The 25,472-nt window shown below is 42.5% G+C and overlaps 1 non-coding gene across 1 annotated transcript; it reads left to right on the top strand.

The window, feature by feature from the left end:
* The first annotated feature begins 2,547 nt into the window (after positions 1 to 2,547).
* LOC112746438 (small nucleolar RNA R71) lies at positions 2,548 to 2,651 on the top strand. The gene has a single exon (XR_003174323.1). It is a non-coding gene; the product is annotated as a small nucleolar RNA R71 (small nucleolar RNA).
* The last annotated feature ends 22,821 nt before the right edge of the window (positions 2,652 to 25,472 follow it).

The raw sequence follows: 25,472 nt of genomic DNA, 5'->3' as shown, positions 1-25,472 counted from the left end.
CCCCCTTTCATTGGGTTAGGGAGCTCTATTGTAATTCAATGAATCAATAATAGTTTATCTTCTTCTTCAATCTTTTCTCTTGAATTTTGTTAGAAAGCTTCTCGATCTAATTCCATTGGGTAGTTGTCTTGGGAAAGAAACTACCCATAATTGGAATCCTTCGGAACCTTGGGAAAGGAATGGAGGATTCATGCTAGAGAAGCTTTCTCACAGTGAATTGGATTGGGGTTTGGATGGATATTGTGACATGTAATCCTACCAAATTGTGGTTCATGAAACTGTGTGGTATAATCAGTGATCGAGCATCATCTCTTCTTATGAACATTTAAACCAAGGGATTGGGAATTTGTTTGTTTTTAGAGAGAATTGGTGAGCCAAGGAATTGGGATCCAATCATATAAGATTGCCAAGCAAAATTTAATGAACGCATTGGTTGAGGAAGAGATAAACATGTTTTGATTCGGAGATCTCAATATCTCCTATAACCCAATGAATTCCCCATTTCTGATTTCCACCTTCTCTTTACATTCGGCAAGTACATTCATGCAATCACCCCCATTCCCTTTTAATTTCAGCAATTTAGTTTCTGCTCTTTAATTCATGCAATTTAAGATTCCGCCATTTCAATTTCTTGTCATTTACTTTTCCCGCCAATTTTACATTCCGCAATTCTCATCTAAATCTTGATTCCGCTCAACTAGAACACACTTCTAATCTGAATTGCTCATTCAACCAATCCTTGTGGGATTCGACCTCACTCTATTGTGAGTTTTTACTTGACGATAACCGGTGCACTTGCCGGAAGGAATTTTGCTGATCGTGCAATTTCCTAATTCGTAGCATAACTAGTTTATGCGCATCAGGCTTTTTAGGTTCTAGTTCAGGCTCAGGTGCAGGTTTGAAAACTTTGAAAATGAGCTGTTCATCATGTATTCTCAGAATTAGCTCTCCTTGTTCTACATCTATGAGCGCTCTAGTAGTGGCTAGAAATGGTCTCCCCAGAATGATAGGGTGTAGGTAGCTTTCCTCCATGTCCAAAATGACAAAGTCTGTGGGGAAGTAATAATCTCCCACTTTCACCAGCACATTCTCAACTACCCTTCAGCTTGCTTCTGAGTTTTGTCAGCCAGTTGTATGATTACATCAGTGGATCTCACCTCATTCAGTTGTAGCCTCTTCATAAGAGTTAGAGGCATCACATTTATGCTGGCTCCTAGATCACAGAATCCTCTGTCAATTTTTGTTTCTCCTATGATGCAAGGAATATGAAAACTTCCTGGGTCTGTTTTCTTAGAGACTGTGTCTTTCTTGATCAGAGCACTGCATTCTTTGTTCATTGTTACCGTTTGTCCTCCCTTCAAAACTCTTTTCTTGCTCAACAATTCCTTTAAATACTTGATGTGTGTAGGCATTTGATGGAGAATCTCAAGAAAGGGAATATTGATATGGAGAGACTTAAATGTCTCTAAAAACCTTGAATAGGTTTTCCCTTTTTCACCTCCTCCTAACCTCTGAGGAAATGGTGCTTTTGGTTGGTATGTTTTCATCGTGCCTTTTTGCAGTTCCTTGGCTTGCTCAGTTTCACTTTCCTGCTTAGCTTCTTCCACACCTTCCTTCAAGATTTCTGGCTCCTGCTCTGAGGGCCTGATTCCTTCTTCTTCTGAGACTTCCTTCAATATGGTGATGGCCTTGCATTCTTCCCATCTTACTCTCTTTTGTTCCCCTTTAGGATTCTTTTCTGTGTCACTAGGGAACACTGCAGTTGATTTGGGGGCCTGTTGAGATAGCTCTCCTACTTGAGATTCCATCCTCTTGAGTTTTTCACCATGGTTTCTTAAGGTAGTTCTCACATCATCCCTGAAGCTTTTCAATTCAATTATGTCTTGACTCATGGTTGCCATCATTCCTTCTATCCGGTTTAATTGATCTTGAAATTGTTGGTTCGGATTAGGTTGGGTAGGTTGATTATTTTGGCCATGATATGGTGGTTGAGAGTAAGTGTTTTGTGTGGCTTGGTATGATCTTTGGTTGGGGTTTTGGTATGTGGAATTGTTATGTTGGTTGTGGTTGTAAGGTTTGGGGTTTTATGGTTGGGTTTGTTGGTTCCCCCACCCAAAGTTTGGGTGATTTTTCCATCCTGGGTTGTAAGTGTTGGAATGTGGATCATATGATTGCCTTTGTTGGTTTCCCACATAGTTGGCCTCTTCCCAATCACCTCCTTCAATGCTTACTTCCTCTTGATCTTGTGTGTGTATTGCAGCTACTTGCTTTGTTTCTAATTGCCTGGTAAGTTCTGCTAGTTGCTTGGCAAACACCTTGTTTTGGGCTAGAATTGTATCAACATGGTTCAGCTCCATGACTCCCTTAGTGTTGTGCCTCTCTGATGCATAGTAGTACTCATTCTCAGCCACTGTCTCAATCACTTCAATGGCTTCTTCCACAGTCTTTTTCCTGTTCAATGAACCTCCTGATGAATGGTCTACAGCCTTCCTTGATTCATAAGAGAGTCCATCATAGAAAATATGCAATTGCACCCAGTCATGGAACATGTCTGGTGGGCATTTCCTTGTCAAATCCTTGAATCTCTCCCATGCCTCGTAGAGAGTTTCACCATCTTGTTGTCTAAACGTCTGAACCTCAGATCGAAGCCTATTGACCTTTTGTGGGGGGTAGAAACGTGCCAGAAACGTGCCAGAAACTTGCTTTCCACCTCATCCCAGGTTGTTAGGCTCCCCCTTGGGAATGATTCCAGCCACTTAGCTGCCTTGTCCCTAAGTGAAAATGGGAACAAAAGCAGTTTATATGCATCTTCCTGGACTCCATTGGACTTCACAGTGTCACAAATTCTCAGGAATTTTGTGAGATGTTGGTTTGGGTCTTCATTAGCACTTCCACCAAATGAACAATGATTCTCCACAAGTGATATTAGCTGTGGTTTGAGCTCAAAATTGTTGGCCTGAATGGGTGGTTTCTGGATGCTGCTACCACAATTCCCAAAGGTTGGGTTTATGTATGAACTAAGAACCCTCCTCTCAGGAATGGCATTGTTTCCATCAGCTCTCTCATGGTTGTGAACTTCTCTATCCATGTTGAGATCTAAAGCTTCCTCAAAATTGTCCTCAGATTCTCCTTCAGATTCCTCTTCTCCCAGTACTCTCTTCCCTCTTGCTTCCCTTCTCAGTCTATGAAGGGTCCTCTCTGGTTCGGTATATGGAGGAGTTGATGTCTCTCCTCTCCTACCTGTCATACAAGAACACAGCACAGGCAAACAACAAGTGAAATACTCTTGGTTAATGGAAGAGTATGGTTAGAGCAATTGAGGACTTAATTCAAACAGTTAGTGAGTCAGTGAGTTAGTTGCTTGAATTTAAAGGCATAAAGAAAGAAAGCATGTAACCGAGTGCAGAAATTAAAATTCAACAAGTAACTTGAACAGAATTAACAAAGCAAGAAAAATGCTCAATCTAGTTAACTTCCAATTTGAGAATTGTCAATCGAAAACCAATCCCCGGCAACGGCGCCATAAACTTGATGCGCATAAACTAGTTATGCTACGATTTAGGAAATTGCACGATCGGCAAAATTCCTTCCGGCAAGTGCACCGGTTATCGTCAAGTAAAAACTCACAATAGAGTGAGGTCGAATCCCACAAGGATTGGTTGAGTGAGCAATTCGGATTAGAAGTGTGTTCTAGTTGAGCGGAATCAAGATTTAGATGAGAATTGCGGAATGTAAAATTGGCGGGAAAAGTAAATGACAAGAAATTTAAATGGCGGAATCTTAAATTGCATGAAGTAAAGAGCAGAAGCTAGATTGCTGAAATTAAAAGGAAATGGGGGTGATTGCATGAATGTAATTGCAGAATGTAAAGAGAAAGTGGAAATCAGAAATGGGAAATTCATTGGGTTATAGGAGATATTGAGATCTCCGAATCAAAACATATTTATCTCCTCCTCAAGCAATGCGTTCATTGAATTTTGCTTGGCAATCTTATATGATTGGATCCCAATCCCTTGGCTCACCAATTCTCTCTAAAAACGAACAAATTCCCAATCCCTTGGTTTAAATGTTCATAAGAAGAGATGATGCTCGATCACTGATTATACCACACAGTTTCATGAACCACAATTTGGTAAGATTACATGTCACAATATCCATCCAAACCCCAATCCAATTCACTGTGAGAAAGCTTCTCTAGCATGAATCCTCCATTCCTTTCCCAAGGTTCCGAAGGATTCCAATTATGGGTAGTTTCTTTCCCAAGACAACTACCTAATGGAATTAGATCGAGAAGCTTTCTAACAAAATTCAAGAGAAAAGATTGAAGAAGAAGATAAACTATTATTGATTCATTGAATTACAATAGAGCTCCCTAACCCAATGAAAGGGGGTTTAGTGAGTCATAGCTCTGAATTCAATTACAAAGATATGAAAACTAGCTAAAAGTCAAAGTAAAAGTCCTTCCTAACTTCAATTCTATCCTATTTATACACTTTCTATATTGAGCTTCTGTTGTGTTTCTTGGGCTTTGAGGCCTCTCCCTGCTTTCCTTTTGCTTTGGGTTTATGATCCATAATCTTGATGAGGCTGTTGATCCAAAATCTGTAACATTCATTGAGCCAACTTAGTGATAATCAAATAATAATACATGACTCAACAAATTGAAATTTCAGACTCATCAATCCTTCAGGCCCAATCCCATAAACCATGATATTCAATTGGGTTTCATGCCAGAGTAAGTTTAAGTTAATGTTTGTGCTTAAAGACTAACTTAAACCGCAATATTTTTGGCCTAGAAACCTTTTCCAAGAGTGGCGTTTAAGTTGCAGTTTAAGCTTAAACTGCAGCTTAAACGCCAGACACTTCCAGTGAAGCCTTTTGTAGAAGCACGTTTAAGCTTCAGTTTAAGGTTAAACTGAAGCTTAAACGTGGAAATGGAAGAAGGCAGCCCTGGAGAGTCATGTAGTCGAACACGTTTAAGCTTCAGTTTAAGGTTAAACTGAAGCTTAAACGTGGAGATAGGAGGGGCAGCCCTGGAGGTCGAACACGTTTAAGCTCCAGTTTAAGGTTAAACTGGAGCTTAAACGTGGAAGAGGAGAAAGCCATCCTGGAGGTCGAACACGTTTAAGCTCCAGTTTAAGGTTAAACTGGAGCTTAAACGTGGAAGAGGAGAAAGCCATCCTGGAGGTCGAACACGTTTAAGCTCCAGTTTAAGGTTAAACTGGAGCTTAAACGTGGAAGAGGAGAAAGGTAGCCCTGGAGGTGTCGAACACGTTTAAGCTCCAGTTTAAGGTTAAACTGGAGCTTAAACGTGGAAATGGAGAAAGCAACCCTGGAGGAGAAACTTGGTCGAACACGTTTAAGCTCCAGTTTAAGGTCAAACTGGAGCTTAAACGTGGAAATGGCTCCCTGGTGCTTTTCCCCTTTCTGGCGTTTAACCTCCAGTTTAAGGTTAAACTGGAGGTTAAACGTGGAACTGCCCCCCTTGGTGCTCTTCTCACTTCTGGCGTTTAACCTCCAGTTTAAGGTTAAACTGGAGGTTAAACTTCAGTTTCAGCATTTCTTAGCCTTCATGATTCTGGCGTTTAAGCTCCAGTTTAGGCTTAAACTGGAACTTAAACTCCACATGTGATACTCAAGCTTCCTTTATTGACTTTGTTGCTTCTTTGCCTAGCCTCTTCTTCCCTGAAATCATCCAAACAATTGCATCAAAGTCTTGCAAAATTTCATGAGAAATCTTCCATTCATAGCATTCAAGTAATATAACTACAAACTCATGGAATTTGCATCAAAATCATACTGTTTGGATGGTTCATTGCTTTGTTCTTCTTTTAACCATTCTTGGTTACTTTAAGCTCAAGAAAATGTATAAAACCACTAAAACTAACAGAAAAATACTAGTGAAACTAGCCTAAGATGCCTTGGCATCACACGACCCAAATCCAAAGGCAGTTCAAGCCTACAGAGATAAAGGCGGTTCCCTTAAAGATAAGCTAACTTCACTCAAGATAAAGATAAGATAAGATAAGATAACTAACTTATCTTATCAGAAAGGTCAGCCCACACTACTATAAATACACTAGAGCATCCAAGTATAACTCATACTCTGATTCTACATAAAAACCTGCCTAAGACCCGTGCTAACTTAAGTATCGGAGTTCCTTGCAGGTACCCCCCACCCTCCGGTGGCCAAGGATCAGCAGCGCAGCAAATCCAACAAGTCAAACACAACAGCTCCGGCCGCCACCAGCCAACTGGACACGTTATCTCCGACCGGTACCAAAGATCTCATCCGAGATCGACCTCCAGTTTTAGGTAACCCTCGAAACATTGGCGCCGTTGCCGGGGAACCTGAAAGTCATCCCAAAACCATGGCGGACGGCCATGACAACGACCACGACTCGGATCTGGAGAACAGAACACCGCACAAGAACGCGGACACTATGCTAAAGGATACTCCGGAATCCAACCGGGACAAAAACTCACAAAATCCGGGAGCCATGGAAGCACTTCAAGATCGCTTAAAGCAACTAGAGAAAGAAACCCAGCAACAACGGGAGATCGGAAAGGATCTACAAAGAGAGGTACGGCGACGTCGAGAACTAGAAGAAAAACTACAGCAATTAGAGGCCGACCTCAAATCAAAAGCTCCTCGGACCACTCCTGAGGAAAATTCACGCAAAGAACAGGATCCATTCACTAGGAAAATCATGAAGACCAAAATCCCAAAAGATTTCAAGCTCCCGGATATGGTTTTGTATGATGGCACTACAGATCCCAACCATCATCTCAGCAATTTCAGAAGCGGAATGTACCTTACCGATGCCTCAGATGCCGTTTGCTGCAAAGCTTTTCCAACAACTCTCACGAAAATGGCGATCAGATGGTTCGACAACTTACCTCTGAAGTTCATCTCAAACTTCGACAACCTGGCCAAAAAGTTCCTGGCCAGATTCTCCATCCAGAAAGATAAGGCCAAGCACGCACCCAGCTTACTAGGGATCAAACAAGGAGATCGGGAGAGCCTCCGCAACTATATGGAAAGATTCAACAAAACATGCATGGACATACAAAGTTTACCAACAGAGGCCGCCATCATGGGGCTTATCAATGGCTTACGAGAGGGACCTTTCAGCCAATCTATATCAAAAAAGTATCCTACCTCCTTAGACGAAGTCCAGGAGTGAGCAGAAAAATACATCAACATGGAAGAGAATGCTCGGCTAGGAGAAATCTCATAATCTGGGGCCTCCTACCGAGACAAAGACAAGGACTCCAAAAGAAAAGAAGATCGACAGGGTGAGAAAATCAAAAAATACCACAACTACACTCCTCTCAAAGCATCCCTGGTCGACGTGTACAAAGAAGTCTGCCATACAGAAAATATCCACCCAGCGCGGCCACTCAAAGGCAAAAGGGGAGGAGGAAACCGGAAGGAATATTGTGAATATCATCGAATTCAAGGGCATTCTACCAACGAGTGCTTCGACTTGAAAAATATCATCGAAAAATTGGTAAGAGAAGGAAAATTAGATCGATTTCTGGCTACCCGGGATGATGACCAAAGAAAAAGACGAAGAGATGAAGATGATGGACGAGCTGAACGGTCACCGCGGACACCAGAAAGACATGTACACATGATACACGGCGGATTCACAGGAGGTGGGATCTCCAAATTATCCCGAAAGAGATATCTCAAAGAAATATATCATGTTGAGGGAAAGGAGGAAACACCCGACATCCCGGCGATAACATTTACTAAAGAGGACGCATCCGGCATCATCTCGGGACACGACGATCCCATGGTCATCACTATTATACTGGCAAACACCAATCTACACCGCACACTAATAGACCAAGGGAGTTCTGCCGACATCTTATTCAAAACAGCCTTCGACAAGCTCGGTTTAGACGAAAAGGAACTTAGAGCATACCTGAACAATCTGTTTGGACTAGGAGACACTCCGATACAACCGCTGGGATACGTATCGCTACACACAACTTTTGGAAAAGGGAACCAATCTAGGACCCTCAAAATAGACTACATTGTGGTCAACGTAAGTTCAGCCTACAATGCTCTCATAGGTCGGACAACACTCAATCAACTCGGCGCAATAGTAACAACATCGCATCTATGCATGAAATTCCCAACTGCAGAGGGGATAGCCACGATAAAAGCAGATCAAAAGATGGCACGTCGCTGTTATAACGAGAGCTTAAACCTCAAAGGCAGAGGAGAAGAGTTTCATACAATTGAGCTTGGCGGAGCTCAGCATCGAGAAGAACTTCGTCCGCACCCAGAAGGTGAGGTAGAGAAGGTTCAGATTGGAGACACCTCGGACAAAACGACTAATATCGGCACGGTCCTAAGAGGAGACTCAAAAGAATTACTGATACAATTCTTACGAGATAATGTCGACCTCTTCGCATGGAAAGCCGCAGACATGCCAGGCATAGACCCCGAGCTAATGTGCCACAAGTTGGCGGTCTATCCAGGATCTCGGCCGGTGCAGCAGAAGCGAAGAAAACTCGGACCAGAACGATCCCAAGCTATGGAAGAACAAGTACAAATGTTACTGGAGGCAGGATTCATAAGAGAAGTCAAGTACCCACTATGGCTAGCCAACATCGTCTTGGTGAAAAAATCAAACGGGAAGTGGCGCATGTGTACCGATTACACCGATCTCAACAGAGCCTGCCCAAAAGATCCATACCCACTCCCAAGTATTGACGCTCTGGTAGATGCTTCCTCCGGATATAGATACCTCTCGTTTATGGACGCCTATTTGGGATACAACCAAATCCCCATGTATCCACCAGATTAAGAAAAGACCTCATTCTTAACACCAAAGGCGAACTACTGCTACATCGTGATGCCTTTCGGTCTCAAGAACGCGGGAGCTACTTATCAAAGGCTAATGAATAAAGTCTTCTCAGATCACATCGGAAAAATCATGGAAGTCTATGTGGACGACATGTTGATAAAAACACAAACCGAAGATACATTATTGTCCGACCTGGCTCAAGTGTTTGACACTATAAGGAAGCATAACATGCGACTCAACCCCGCAAAATTCACCTTCGCAGTTGAAGCAGGCAAATTCTTGGGTTTCATGTTCACACAAAGGGGAATTAAAGCGAATCCAGACAAATGTCAAGCTATACTCAACATGAAGAGCCCAACCTGCGTCAAAGAAGTACAACAACTCAACGGTAGATTGGCCGCCCTATCCCAATTCTTAGCAGGAGCTGCGATAAGATCTCTCCCCTTCTATGCTACTTTAAGAAAGGGAAAATAGTTCGAATGGACGACAGAATGTGAACAAGCTTTCCGAGACTTCAAGGAGTTCTTAGGACGGCCACCTGTCCTATCTCGACCACGAGAAGGAGAACCATTCATATTATATCTCGTAGTAGGAAGCCGGGCGATAGCCTCAGCATTAGTCAGAGAAGACGAGAATGGGCAACAACCCGTCTACTTCATTAGCAAAGCACTACAAGGATCCGAGCTGAAGTACCAGAAAATAGAAAATTTGCCTATACTCTCATCCTAACATCTCGATGACTCCGCCCGTACTTCCAGGCTCACACCATTAAGGTTAGAACTAATCAGCCCATAAAAGGAATATTGCAGAAAACAGATTTAGCAGGCAGAATTTTACAATGGGCAGTCGAGTTGTCAGAATTCGACCTCCAATATGAAGCTCGGACGGCCATCAAATCACAGTATCTGGCCGACTTCATCGCAGAATTCACAGATACCCTGAAAACTCCCACAGAATGGAATCTCTACGTGGACGGTTCCTCAAATAAAACTGGAAGCGGTGCTGGCGTGATAATAGAAAGCAACCAAGGAACCCAAGTTGAGCTCTCCCTCAAGTTCGGGTTCCCGGCCTCCAATAACCAAGCAGAATATGAAGCATTATTAGCTGGTTTGAAGCTGGCTAAAGAGGTCGGAGCTCAAAAACTCAACATTTACAGCGATTCACAAGTGGTCACATCACAAATAATAGGGAGCTACCAAGCCAAAGACCCCACCATGAAAAAATATTTGGATAAAACCAAGGAACTACTCGGACAAGTCGGGGAATATAAGATCTGCCACATACCCCGCGAACAAAATGCCCGAGCTGATGCACTCTCAAAACTAGCCAGCACCAAACCAGGGGGCAACAATAGAAGCCTCATTCAGGAAATGTTGCAAAACCCGTCAATCTCGGAAGAGGAAAAAGTCCTGGCCATAACAAGTCAGGACCAAGGATGGATGACCCCCAAAATCAACTACCTCAAAGAAGGAACACTCCTCACAGAAGAAAAGGAGGCAAAGAAGTTAAAAAGGGAGGCACAGTACTACACCATCATAAACAACATCCTGTACAAAAGAGGAATCTCAATACCTTTACTAAAATGCGTGCCAACCTCCAACACAAGGGAAGTGCTAGAAGAAATACACGGCGGCATTTGTGGCAATCATCTCGGAGCACGAGCTCTCGCCAAAAAAGTACTCCGGGCGGGATTTTATTGGCCAACTCTACAGAAAGAAGCCACAGAATTTGTAAAGACATGTCCACCATGTCAAAAACATGCCAACTTTCACATCGCCCCGCCAGAAGAGCTCATCAGCGTGACTTCGCCTTGGCTGTTTGCAAAATGGGGACTCGATCTTCTCGGCCCCTTTCCACAGGGATCAGGACAAGTTAAATTTCTCATAGTGGGAGTAGATTACTTTACAAAGTGGATCGAGGCAGAGCCCCTAGCCAATGCCACCGCTCAAAGAAGCCAGAAATTCTTATATCGAAATATTGTCACAAGATTCGGGGTTCCATATTCAATAACCACAGACAATGGCACCCAATTCACAGATGCAGGCTTCAGAAAACTAGTAGCCGACTTGAATATAAAGCACCAGTACACCTCCGTCGAACATCCACAAGCCAATGGGCAGGCCAAAGCTGCTAACAAAGTCATATTGGCCGGATTAAAATGGAGATTACAAGATGCAAAGGGAGCCTGGGCAGAAGAGCTCCCACAGGTCCTGTGGGCATATCGAACAACGCCACATTCCACCACGAAGGAATCCCCCTTCCGATTAGCATACGAAACAGAGGCGATGATTCCAATAGAGATTGAGGAAGGGTCACCCAGAATAGTTCACTACAATGAGGAAGCAAACTTCCAACTTCAGAGAGAAGAGCTCGACTTGTTACCCGAAATCCAAGAAAGAGCTCAGATCAGGGAAGAAGCTCTAAAACGCAGAATGGCTTCCAGATATAATCAAAAGGTAGTGCCGAGAAGTTTCATAGAAAATGATCTCATCCTAATCCGAAATGATATCGGAACAACTCGACCAGGAGAGGGAAAGCTGGCAGCAAACTGGAAATGACCCTACCGAGTTGTAGAAATACTTGGAAAGGGCTACTACAGACTGTCTGAACTCGATGGACGAGAGCTTCCCAGGTTATGGCACGCCTGCAACCTCAGAAGGTACTACAGTTAGAAAAGATAAAAGATCTCATCATTGGATGCACTCTTTTTCTTGAAAAGGTTTTTTAACGAGGCACCAAGTTGAGACTTAGACAATCCCATATGTATATATTTGCACTTTTCCTTTAAATAAAATATATTTTAGATACTCTACAAAGATTTCAAGACGCATTAATCTGAAGCATTCATCGTCCGATTATAAAGCAACAGATCGGCAGAAAGTGAAAAACAATTTCACTGCACGATCACGATAAAGACAAACCGTCCGATAAAGGTGAAAACGCGATTCACCCAAAGGACAATCTAGATATGACAACCACTTTCTACAAATCGGCAAAGATGAACACAGAATAATGTAAGAAGTTATCGAAAGTGATCTAAAAAAGAACCTGACGAGGTCTTACGGATTGCTAAAATAATAACTTAAAGACTGGCCGACGTTGAGAAGTCGGACCAAGTCAATCCAAGTTATAAGTAAACCCTGGAAAAAGGTCTGGCCAACCCTATTAAAGAGGATTACTTTAACTAGAAGGGCTCGACATGACAAAGTCAGCCCAAAATGAAAAGTTATAAAAGTAATCCCTGAAAGAGATCTGACAAAGATCCAAGAAAGAGGATTACAAAAATAACTTAAAGGAGACTGATATAATGAAGTCGGACTCCTACTACTAAAAAAGTTATAAAAGTAATCCCTGAAAGAGATCTGACAAAGATCCAAGAAAGGGGATTACAAAAATAACTTAAAGGAGACCGATATAATGAAGTCGGACTCCTACTACTAAAAAAGTTATAAAAGTAATCCCTGAAAGAGATCTAACAAAGATCCAAGAAAGAGGATTACAAAATAACTTAAAGGAGACCGATATAATGAAGTCGGACTCCTACAACTAAAAAAGTTATAAAAGTAATCCCTGAAAGAGATCTGACAAAGATCCAAGAAAGAAGATTACAAAAATAACTTAAAGGAGACCGATATAATGAAGTCGGACTCCTACTACTAAAAAAGTTATAAAAGTAATCCCTGAAAGAGATCTGACAAAGATCCAAGAAAGAGGATTACAAAAATAACTTAAAGGAGACCGATATAATGAAATCGGACTCCTACTACTAAAAAGTTATAAAAGTAATCCCTGAAAGAGATCTGACAAAGATCCAAGAAAGAGGATTACAAAAATAACTTAAAGGAGACCGATATAATGAAGTCGGACTCCTACTACTAAAAGTAATCCCTGAAAGAGATCTGACAAAGGTCCAAGAAAGAGGATTACGAAAATAACCTGGAAAAGGTCGACCTAACGAAGTTGATCTCCTACAAACGGGAAGATCGTAAAAAGTGATCCCCGAAAGAGACCTGACAAAGGTCCAAAGAGTTTAGCAGGGGACCAACGCAAAGAAATCGGTTACAGAGCGCTAAAGAACACACACAAAGCGAGAAAACCAAACAAGTCGGACCCCTACAACTACGGAGATTCAAGCTACAAAACAAAAACCCAAGGAGGTCGGGCTGCAAGATGTCAGCATTGGCAGGAGGAAGCCTAGCCAAAAAACCTGTTCTTTACAGAGTCATAAGGCCTCGAAAGGCCACCAACACTTACTATCCAAAAGACGGCAAGTTAATTGTTTGTTTTTCAAAAATAAAAAGTTGCTAGAAAAAGCAACTAAGAAATGTCAGCAAAAAGTTTTCAAACTCCCACAAGCCGGGCCAACTACTTCAAAGAAAAAGATCAACAAGCATCAGAAGCCTTCTCGGCAGCATCAGGAGCCTTCTTAACAGCATCAGAACAAGGAGAGGAGGGCGAGTCTGAATCGGCACCGCATCTACAGTACCATCCTCCCGGTTCAGGATCTGGCAATCCAACTCGGGCCCAACTGGAGGAGCGGAAGAAGTCGGCACCTTGGTAGAAAACATAGGGGGAGGAACCACCTCATCGTCATCACCCTCATCATCAGGGACAATCTTGCCACCCCTGACAACATTATCCAAGCTAAAGAGGGTAAGATTGGCCTCGGGAGCAATGATTCGAACTTGTTCTCTCAAGTTCTCATAAGCAGCAGTCACGCTGCCAACGAGATGACCTTGGAGCTCAGCATAGTCTTCCCGGGCATTGTCAAGCTCCTCTCTCAGGCGCCTCCCCTCCCTATAGGATGTAACATAGCTATCCTTATGCATCAAGGCCGCATCTTCAGCCAACCTCAAAGAAGCAGCCATCGCTTTAGAACTCGCCTTCTCGTTCTCCAAGTCTTTTTCCAGTTTAGCCACCTTCACCTCAAGCTCCTTCTTCAGTCCCTTCATCCGGTCGAATTCTTGTTTCGCCTCTTCCATAAATGCCTTGGTAGCATGGAGAGGGAGATTCTGAGCAGTCCGATATATGGCAGCCGACATGTACGCCATCTTAACATGATTTCGAGCCATAAAATCCAAGTGATGAAGGATGGACACATCGTCCATGGAAAGTGCACCGTAGGGGCCGATCTGTTGATCCACGAATTCAATGGCATTAAAATCAGGAGCATCGAGGTCAAAAGGCTCAGCAGTCTTTTGTATTTTATTGGGAGGAGCAACAGAAGGGGCAGCAGAGGTGACGTGAGAATCTGCCAAATGAACTCGGGGAGTAGGGATCACCTTCTTCACCCTGGCAGAACTCTGCACCGATGGCTTCCCGCGCACTTGGGAAGATCCTTCCCCAGCTGCCTGGGCAGCGGCATTTCTGGCAGCAGTCGCCCTCTTATAAGCTTTCATGGATTCATTATTCTTCATTGCCTCTGCAAATAAAACAGAAAATTCAGCTACAAGTCGGACAAGTCCGAAAAGACAGTTACAAAGCAACATAAACAAAATCATAAAAGAAACACAAGATACCCAGTTCAGATTGAAGAAGAGAAGGATTGGTTAGGAATTTCTTTGTGTCGAGATGGGGAGGTTGACCCCAGCGTTCTTCCAAGATAGTCACAAAGGCCCGCTGAGCCTCATCCAACATCTTCCACGAATACCGGGAGACCCTCACGTCTTTTTGTCATTCCAAGGAAAAGGCAGGTTCGTCATTTTCATCCAGAAAAAAGGGCCGAGCTCCTTCAACAGCTCGGACCTTGAAAAAGTAGTTCTTAAAGTCACGAAATGACTCGTCAAACATGGAAAAAACTTTCTTTCCTTGAGTAGAACGAAAGGAGACCCAAGCTGACTTCTTTTTTACCACACCGGGCTTAGTCAAAACAAACAAATAGAAAAAGAGAGATTGGGAAACAGGAATACCAAAACCGTCGCACAGCAACTGGAAAATTTTTATAAAACCCCAGGAGTTGGGGTGAAGTTGAGAAGGGGCAACATTACAAGACCATAACAAGTCGGTTTCAAATGGAGTAAAAGGAAGAGTAATACCCAGTTGACCAAAGAAAAAATCGTAAGCATAAAATAAGGGGCGATTGTCAAAAACTCGAGTCGAAAAACAGACTCTCTCGTCAGAAGAGGGAGGGACAAGTTCATAATTCTTCTCATCACCAGAATTACTACAAACACTGTGAAACTGCCTAAGCTGAGTACAAAATTCGGAATCAACCAGCGAGACACACATAAGAACCATGGAGTCCACCCAATTAGCCATACCCGCAGGAACCTGGGAAGACATTTCTGTTACGTTATTTTGGGAAGACATGAGGTCAACTAAATCCTACAAAAAGAAAGGAAGAATGGATTACATAAAAACATCTCGGACAGAGGGCAAAACATCTCGACGGGCGGATAAACAAAAAGGGAAAACCCCAAGACTCAAGACAAAGGTCTTGGGGCATCCCTTGGAGGCAGTAAACAAGCAAGGTTTTCAAGTTATTTCTACGGCTTATATCCCAGCACTCGTCAAAACAAAATCTAGAAAGAAAACAAAGGAAGCAAAAACGCAAAGGACCACATTTCTACAGTTTACCAGCAAAAAACACTACTTCTACAGTATATCAGAAATGTCAAAAAAGACCAAGCAACAAAGGCGCAAAACTTTCTTTTGAAATCAAGCAAAAAATCATCAGCCAAGGCACAAACAGAAACGGCGGCAACATGCAAAAGAAAAAGATTTGCACCAAAAAAACAAAGAAATTCCAGAGCATGCAACAAAGTCAAGCATGATAAAAAACGGAAAGATCCAAACTTTCTCCAAAAAGAATATCAAAAGGAAAACCCCATCACAAAGACAAAAACAAACGAGGAAAATACGAAATGAGACTAACCTGAAGACGGAAGAAGCTGCGAGGAAGAGTGGAAGCACAGAGACAAAGGCTACCCAGAAAAACGCCAAGCGACGAAAGCAAAAGCGAAAGCAAAAGACAGAAAGCGAGAGAGTGAAAGAAGAAATGTGAAGAAGTTACGAAAAGGGCGAAGGAAAGAAACCGTTTTCCTGAATGCAAAATTCAAAAAATAGAGAAGTTAGGGGAAACGGGGCAATTAAATGCCAATTAAATACGGATATTAAAACCGCTTGCATTCCCAAAACAGCGTCGATATAAAAGCGCGCGCTTTTAGAGGAAAAACGTTCTACATTCAAAAGCTTCTACAAAGGAATCGACAAAATGCTTGAGTTCGGCTTCATTAGAGAAGGACCGAAGTCAAGAACTCGACCTCAAAAAGAAAACCGAGCTCAAAGCAGGGGCACTGTTCATACCCTGGGTCGAACTGTCCGACCCGGGATGATTGGTGGCAAAACGACTAACCTCTTCAGGTCCAACTATCCGACCTCTTCTTAAAGAGATCGGCCAAATCGACAGGAGAGCCCAGGAAAAGGCCCAAATGTAGGAACACGACCCAAATCCAAAGGCAGTTCAAGCCTACAGAGATAAAGGCGGTTCCCTTAAAGATAAGCTGACTTCACTCAAGATAAAGATAAGATAAGATAAGATAACTAACTTATCTTATCAAAAAGGTCAGCCCACACTACTATAAATACACTGGAGCATCCAGATATAACTCATACTCTGATTCTACATAAAAACCTGCCTAATACCCGTGCTAACTTAAGCATCGGAGTTCCTTGCAGGTACCCCCCGGACACGTTATCTCCGACCGGTACCAAAGATCTCATCCGAGATCGACCTCCAGTTTCAGGTAACCCTCGGAACAGAAACTGTTATTCACTTTCTGCCGATCTGTTACTTTATAATCGGACAATGAATGCTTCAGATTAATGCGTCTTGAATACTTGTAGAATATCTAAAATATATATTTTATTCAAAGGAAAGTGAAAATATATACATGTGAAAATTTTTCATCCCTTTATGTCAAATAGTGTTTGAGTCTCGACATGGTGCCTCATTAAAATACCTTTTCAGGAAAAAGAGTGCATCCAATAGTGAGATCTTTTACTTTTCTAGCTGTAGTACCTTATTAGGTTGCAGGCGTGCCATGATCTGGGAAGCTCTCGTCCATCGAGTTCGGACAGTCTGTAGTAGCCCTTCCCAAGTACTTTTACAACTCGGTAGGGTCCTTTCCAGTTTGCTGCCAATTTTCCTTCTCCTGGTCAAGTTGTTCCAATATCATTTCGGATTAGGATGAGATCGTTCTCCGTGAAACTTTTCGGCACTACCTTCTGGTTATATCTGGAAGCCATTTGATGTTTTAGTTCTTCTTCCCTGATCCGAGCTCTTTCCTGGATTTCAGGTAGTAGGTCGAGTTCTTCCTTCTGAAGTTGAGAGTTGGCCTCTTCATTGTAGTGGACTACTCTGGATGACCCTTCCTCGATCTCTACTAGGATCATTGCCTCCACTCCATATGCTAGTCGAAAGGGTGATTCATTTGTCGTGGAGTGTGGCGTTGTTCGATATGCCCATAGGACTTGTGGAAGTTCTTCGGCCCAAGCTCCCTTTGCATCTTGTAGTCTCCGTTTCAACCCAACTAATATGACTTTGTTGGCAGCTTCGGCCTGTCCATTGGCTTGAGGGTGTTCGATGGAGGTGAACTGGTGCTTTATATTCAAGTCGGCTACTAGTCTCCTGAAGCCTGCGTCTGTGAATTGAGTGCCATTGTCTGTGGTGATGGAGTATGGAACCCCGAACCTCGTGACAATGTTCCTGTATAGGAATTTCCGGCTTCTTTGAGCGGTGGCGTTGGCTAGGGACTCTGCCTCAATCCATTTTGTAAAATAGTCTACTCCGACTATAAGGAATTTTACTTGTCCTGATCCCTTGGGAAAGGGTCCGAGAAGATCAAGTCCCCATTTTGCAAATGGCCAGGGCGAGGTTACACTGATGAGCTCTTCTGGCGGAGCGATATGGAAGTTGGCATGTTTCTGACATGGTGGACATGTCTTTACAAATTCTATAGCTTCTTTCTGTAGGGTTGGCTAATAAAATCTCGCTCGGAGTACTTTTTTGGCAAGAGCTCGTGCTCCGAGATGGTTGCCGCACATTGACGAACGTGATTTTTGCTAGTAAAGAAATTGTAAAAATAGTCGCGTTGTAGATATAGTTTCTAAACCAACAGAAATCCCTTCGTACAAACGTTTTGGGTGTCACAAGTAACAAACCCCTTTTTAAATTGTTAACCAAAGTATTCAAACCTTGAGTCGTCTTCTCAAGGAACTGCAGGGAAGTATGTTCTTATTATTGGCTATAAAGATTGTAAATCAGGGTTTAGAGGATGAGAAGCAAGTGAATTAAATGACAAATAAAGTAAATGAAGAACAAGTAATTTAAATAGCAAGTAAATTAAATAAATGACTGTAAATAAGCTTTTGGCAAGGTATGAGAAATTAGAGGTCATATCCTAGCTATCCTTATCAAAGATGATGATAATTGAATCTTAATTCCGCTTTGTTAACCTTTACTAAAGTAAAGGAAAGTCAAGGGATTAATTAATTGATCTTCGAATCCTATTTATTTCCTAAGAAAATATTGGGATTATTGAAGCTCAAATTAACAAAGATAACAATTGTCAATCATGTTTGAGTTTGATAGCTCCTGAGTTACTGATTTCTTAACCAAGACCAAAAGGGGGGAAAATAAATCTATCGAAATAAAAATGCCTTCAGATTGGGAATGACAGTAACATAAATAAAAGAAAGCGATATTAAACTGAAATACCTCAAATAACATTAATTCAAAATAGTAATCTGTAACATGGGAGTATTCATAAATTCAATTATAAAAGTAAACAAGCAATTAAAGCAATAAATAAAAGTAAAAGGGAAGCTTAAAGTAAATGAATATTAAAACCTGGGATCGAGAGTTACTCCTAAAGAGAGAAGTCCTAAATCCTAATCCTAAAGAGAGAGAGATTCTCTCTCTAAACTAAATCTAAATCATGAAAACTAAAACTAAAGTGGTCACACACTGTGAATGGATGCATTCCCTCACTTCATAACCTCTGGTCTATGCCTTCTGGACTTGGATTTGGGCCAAAAAGGGCTTCAGAAATCGCTGGGAGCGTTTTCTGCAATTTCTGGTGCGTGGCCTCTATCACGCGTCCGCATGGGTCACGCGGTCGCGTCGTTCGGAGCTTTTCTTGCCACGCGGTCGCGTCAGTCATGCGACCGCGTCATGTGCATTCTGCTTAAGGCGTGCGATCACGCCGGTCATGCGGCCGCATCGCTGCTTCTTTGCGCTTGGCATGCGTCCGCGTCGCCCATGCGATCGCGTGGATGCCAGTTTCTTCAGAAGCTCCGTTTTGTGCTTTCCTTCCATTTTTGTATGTTTCCTTTCCATCCTTTAAGTCATTCCTACCTTAGAAGATCTGAAAACTACTCAACACACTAATCACGGCATCAAATGGAATTAAAGGTGATTAAAATAATTAATTTAAAAGCATAGGAAACATGTTTTTCACATACATCACATAATAAAGAAGGAAAAGTAAAACCATGCAATTAACATGAATAAGTGGGTGAAGGATTGAATAAATCACTCAAACTAAGCACAAAATATATCATAAAATATGGGTTTATCACACATGCCGCCGTGTACTTCTTCTAGCACTTCCTTTGTGTTGTTGGTCGGTACACATTTTAGTAGCGGTATTGAGATCCCTCTTTTGTACAGGATGTTGTTTATAATAGTGTAGTACTGTGCCTCCCTTTTTAATCTCTTTGCCTCATTTTCCTCTGTGGGGAGTGTCTCTGCTTTGAGGTAGTTAATTATGGGGGTCATCCATCCTTGGTCCTGACTTGTTATGGCTAGGATTTTTTCCTCTTCCGAGATTGACGGGTTCTGTAGCATTTCCTGGATGAGGCTTCTATTGTTGCCCCCTGGTTTGGTGCTGGCTAATTTTGAGAGTGCGTCAGCTCGGGCGTTTTGTTCGCGGGGTATGTGGCAGATCTTATATTTTCCGAGTCTACCGAGCTGTTCCTTGGTTTTATTCAAATACTTTTTCATGGTGGGATCTTTGGCTTGATAGCTCCTTATTATCTGCGAGGTGACTACTTGTGAATCGCTGTAAATGTTGAGTTTTTGAGCTCCAACCTCTGTAGCCAGCTTCAAACCGGCTAATAACGCTTCATATTCCGCCTGGTTGTTTGAGGCCGGGAACCCGAACTTGAGGGAGAGTTCAACTTGGGTTCCTTGGTTGCTTTCTATTATCATGCCTGCGCCGCTTCCAGTCTTATTTGAAGAACCGTCCACGTAGAGATTTCATTCTGTGGGGTTTCCAAGGCATCTGTGAATTCTGCGATAAAGTCGGCCAGATACTGTGATTTAATGGCCGTCCGAGCTTCATATTAGAGGTCAAATTCTGATAACTCGACTGCCCATTGTAAAATTCTTCCTGCTAAATCTGTTTTTTGCAGTATTCCTTTTATGGGCTGGTTGGTTCGAACCTTAATGGTGTGAGCCTAGAAGTACGGGCGAAGTCGTCGAGAATTAGAATGAGAGCATAGGCAAACTTTTTTATCTTCTGGTAGTTCAGCTCGGATCCCTGTAGCGCTTTGCTAATGAAGTAGACGGGTTGTTGCCCACTTTTTTCTTCTCTGACTAGTGCTGAGGCTATTGCCCGGCTTCCTACTGCGAGATATAATATGAGCGGTTCTCCTTCTCGTGGTCGAGATAAGATAGGCGGCCGTCCTAAGAACTCCTTGAAGTCTTGGAAGGCTTGTTCACATTCTGTCGTCCAATCGAACTGCTTTCCCTTCCTTAAAGTAGCATAGAAGGGGAGAGATCTTATCGCTGCCCCTGCTAAGAATCTGGATAGGGCGGCCAATCTCCCGTTGAGTTGCTGCACTTCTTTGACACAGGTGGGGCTCTTCATGTTGAGTATGGCTTGGCATTTATTCGGGTTTGCTTCAATTCCTCTTTGTGTGAGCATGAAACCTAGGAATTTGCCTGCTTCTATCGGAAAGGTGCATTTTGCAGAATTGAGTCGCATGTCGTGCTTCCTTATAGTGTCGAACACTTGAGTCAGGTCGGACAGTAATGTGTCTTCGCTTTATGTCTTTATCAACATGTCGTCCACATAGACTTCCATGATTTTTCCGATGTGGTTTGAGAAGACTTTGTTCATCAGCCTTTGATAAGTAGCACCCACATTCTTGAGACCGAAGGGCATCACGATGTAGCAGTAATTTACTTTCGGCGTTAAAAATGAGGTCTTTTCTTGATCTGGTGGATACATGGGGATTTGGTTGTATCCCGAGTATGCGTCCATAAACGAGAGGTATCTATATCCAGAGGAAGCATCTACCAAAGCGTCGATACTTGGGAGTGGGTAAGGATCTTTTGGGCAGGCTTTGTTGAGATCGGTGTAGTCAGTACACATTCGCCACCTCCCATTTGATTTTTTCACCAAGACGACGTTGGCTAACCATAGTGGATACTTGAATTCTCTTATGAATCCTGCCTCTAGTAGTGCCTGTACCTGCTCTTCCACAGCTTGGGATCGCTCCGGTCCAAGTTTTCTTCGTCTCTGCTGCACCGGCCGAGATCCTGGATAGACCGCCAACTTGTGGCACATAAGCTTGGCGTCTATGCCTGGCATGTCTGCGGCTTTCCATGTGAATAGATTGACATTATCGCATAAGAATTGTATCAGTAATTCTTTTGAGTCTCCTCTTAGGATTGTTCCAATATTAGTTGTTTTGTCCGAGGTGTCTCCGATCTGAACCTTCTCTATCTCGCCTTCTGGCTGCGGACAGAGTTCCTCTCGTCGCTGCACTCCGCCAAGCTCAATTGTATGGAACTCTTCTCCGCTGCACTTTCGTTATAACAGCGGCGCGCCATATTTTGATCTACTTTTATTGTAGCTATCCCTTCTGTAGTTGGGAATTTCATGCATAGATGTGAGGTCGAGACTATTGCGCCGAGTTGATTGAGTGTTGTCCGACCTATTAGAGCATTGTAGGTTGAACTTACGTCGACCACAATGTAGTCTATTTTGAGGGTCCTGGATTGGTTCCCTTTTTGAAGGTTGTATGTAGTGATATGTATCCTAATGGTTGTACCGGGGTATCTCCCAGTCCGAACAGACTGTTCGGGTATGCCTTAAGCTCCTTGTCTTCTAAACCGAGTTTGTCAAAAGCTATTTTGAATAAGATGTCGGCGGAGCTTCCTTGATCTTGGAGATTGGTGTTTGCCAGTATGATGGTAATGACCATGGGGTCGTCGTGTCCCGAGATGATTCTAGATGCGTCCTCTTTAGTGAACATGATTGCAGGGATGTCGGGTGCTTCCTCCTTTCCTTCGACATGATATACTTCTTTGAGATATCTTTTACGAGATGATTTGGAGATTCCTCCCCCTGCGAATCTGCCATGTATCATGTGGACGTGTCTTTCTGGTGTACGAGGTGATCGCGCGGTTCGTCCGATATCTTCGTCCCTTCGTCTCTTTCTTTGATCATCATCTCGGGTTACTAGAAACCGATCTAGTTTTCCTTCCCTCACCAACTTTTCTATGATGTTCTTTAAATTGAATCACTCATTGGTGGAGTGACCTCGCACTCGATGGTATTCACAATACTCATTCCGATTTCCTCCCCCTCTTTTGCCTTTTAGTGGCCGAGCTGGGGGTATTTTCTCCGTGTGGCAGACTTCTTTGTATACGTCAACTAGGGATACCTTGAGAGGAGTGTAATTGTGGTATTTTTTATTTTCTCCCCTTGCCGATCTTCTTTCCTTTTGGATTCCTTGTCTTTATCTCGGTAGGGGACCCCAGATTTTGAGGTTTCTCCCAATCGAGCGTTTTCTTCCATATTGATGTAATTTTCTGCTCGCTCCTGTACTTCGTCTAAGGAGGTAGGGTACTTTTTTGATATAGATTGGCTAAAAGGTCCCTCTCGTAGGCCGTTGATGAGTCCCATGATGGCGGCCTCTGTTGGTAAGCTTTGAATATCCATGCATGTTTTGTTGAATCTCTCCATGTAGTTGCGGAGGCTCTCCCGTTCTCCTTGCTTGATCCTTAGTAAACTGGGGGCGTGCTTGGCCTTATCTTTCTGGATGGAGAATCTGGCCAGGAACTTTTTGGCCAGGTCGTCAAAGTTTGAGATGGACTTTGGAGGTAGGTTGTCGAACCATCTGATTGCTGTCTTCGTGAGAGTTGTTGGAAAAGCTTTGCAGCGAACGGCATCTGAGGCGTCGGTAAGGTACATTCTGCTTCTAAAATTGTTGAGATGATGGTTAGGATCTGTGGTGCCATCATACAAAATCATATCCGGGAGCTTGAAGTCTTTTGAAATTTTGGTTTTCATGATTTCCCTGGTGAATGGATCTTGTTCTTTGCGTGAATTTTCCTCAGGAGAAGTCCGAGGAGCTTTTGATTTGAGATCGGCTTCTAATTGCCGTAGTTTTTCTTCCAATTCTCGACGTCGCTATACCTCTCTTTGCAGATCCTTTCCGATCTCCCGTTGTTGTTGGGATTCTTTCTCAAGTTGCTTTAAGCGATCTTGAAGTGCTTCTATTGCTCCCGAATTTGATGAGTTTTTGTCTCCGTTGGATTCCGGAGCATCCTTCAATGTAGTGTCCACGTTCTTGTGCGGTGTTCTGTTTTCTAGATCTGAGTCGTGGTCGTTATCATGGCCGTCCGCCATGGTGTTGGGATAACTTCCAGGTTCCCCGGCAACGGCGCCAATGTTCCAAGGGTTACCTGAAACTGGAGGTCGATCTCGGATGAGATCTTCTGTATTGGTCGAAGATGGTGTGTCCGGCTGGCTGGTGGCGGCCGGAGCTGTTGTGTCCGACTTGTTGGACTTGCTGCACTACTGATCCTTGGTCACCGAAGGGTGGGGGGTACCTGCAAGAGACTCCGATGCTTAAGTTAGCACGGGTATTAAGCTGGTTTATTGTAAAATCAGAGTATGAGTTATACCTGGGTGCTCCAGTGTATTTATAGTAGTGAGATGTGACCTTCTTTGGATAAGATAAGTTAGTTATCTTATCTTATCTTATCTTTTGTTGAGGTCAGCTTATCTTCCGTGGAACCGCCCTTGTCTCTATCGGCTTGGGCTGCCTTTGGATCTGGGTCGTATTCCTTGAGTTGGGCCCTTCTTTGGGCTTTTCCTGCCGCTTTGGCCGACTTCTTCGTAAAGAAGTCGGTCCTCTTGACCTAAAGAGGTCGGTCGTTTTGCTACTGAACATCCCGGCTCAGTCATCTCGACCCAGGGTATGAACAAATGGTGTGGAGTGACCTTTTTAGATAAGATAAGTTAGTTATCTTATCTTATCTTATCTTATCTTTGGGTGAGGTCAGCTTATCTTCAAGGGAACCGCCCTTATCTCTGTAGGCTCGGACTGCCTGTGGATTTGGGTCGTGTTCCTCTATTTGGGCCCTTTATTGGGCTTTCCTGTCGATTGGCCGAGCTCTTTAGAAGAAGAGGTCGGATAGTCTGACCTGAAGAGGTCGGTCGCTTTGTCGCCAATTATCCCGGATCGGATAGCTCGACCCAGGGTATGAACAATTACTGAAAAGTTGTATAATAATTAAGTCCTCTAAACTCATTTTTCTTACTTCAGACTCATGAACTAACGACATCGAATTTAAAAATTTTAAGTCCTTCTTTCACTTCTTTAAGCTATCTCCCTTCCAAAATTTTCTTTTTCTTTTTCTTTTTCTTTACAACTCTAACCACATTTTGTTACAAATATAATCATATATATATATATATATATATATATATATATATATATATATATATATATATTATTTGTTTAAATTTTTAAATAAAATAATTTCATGACATAGTACCATAACTTTTATAACCGAAAGGTATAGAATTCGATTCTTATTATCTTCTAAAAGAAAAAATGCATAAAATAAAATAAAAAAGAAAAAAAATTTATGCCAAAAAATTGAGACAAAACTCAAAACAGACTCTTAATTGATTGAACATGTTAGAGATATAATAATTTATAGGGATAAGTATTGTTTTGGTCTTTAACGTTGAGGGTCAGAATCGAAACCGTCTCTGATATAAATGTTGATTTAGAATCGTCCTTAATGTCGTATTTGAATTTAAAAACGTCCTTTGTAATAAAAACTTTTTGTAAATGACGAAGCTACCCTTTTCAGCTTTTGTGTTTCGCACAAAACACTTCACCTCTTCATATGCTTGTAAATCCTCAACGTTAACCATAACATTAATCACAATATTTCATAAACCAATGTAGTTGCAGCGTGCCCTAACTAAGAATCAGAAACGACAGAAGCTGTTCTTGGACTGAAGAGAGCAGGCGATTTCGGGTTACTGGAAGGCAGGATTGTGAACAGTCCATCAGGCAGTACTCGCAGCGTTGGCGTAAGTATGTTTCCGTCCTTCCATTGACTATGGTAACTCTCCTCGTAGTAGTTAATTTCGGGTTAGAAGGTTAGATTTTGGTAGTTTGTTGATGGTTGAATGGAGTCGATGTTTATTGAGACTAGGGATTAACATCACTGTGAAATAGGCAGGTCTGTGTGGTTCTTTTTTTTAATTTTTTCTTCTATTATTGCTGCATTATGGTACTGGGTATAAGGTGTTGGAGAATACAATGGGTTATTTTAAACTGAAAGTCTACCATGGAAGATGGTTTACCTATCAGAACGGGCTATTACAG

Source organism: Arachis hypogaea, chromosome 14 (assembly GCF_003086295.3).
Source record: "Arachis hypogaea cultivar Tifrunner chromosome 14, arahy.Tifrunner.gnm2.J5K5, whole genome shotgun sequence".
Classification (NCBI taxonomy): domain Eukaryota; kingdom Viridiplantae; phylum Streptophyta; class Magnoliopsida; order Fabales; family Fabaceae; genus Arachis; species Arachis hypogaea.
Note: the sequence above shows the minus strand (reverse complement) of the source record. Positions and strands in the feature narration are given on the sequence as shown.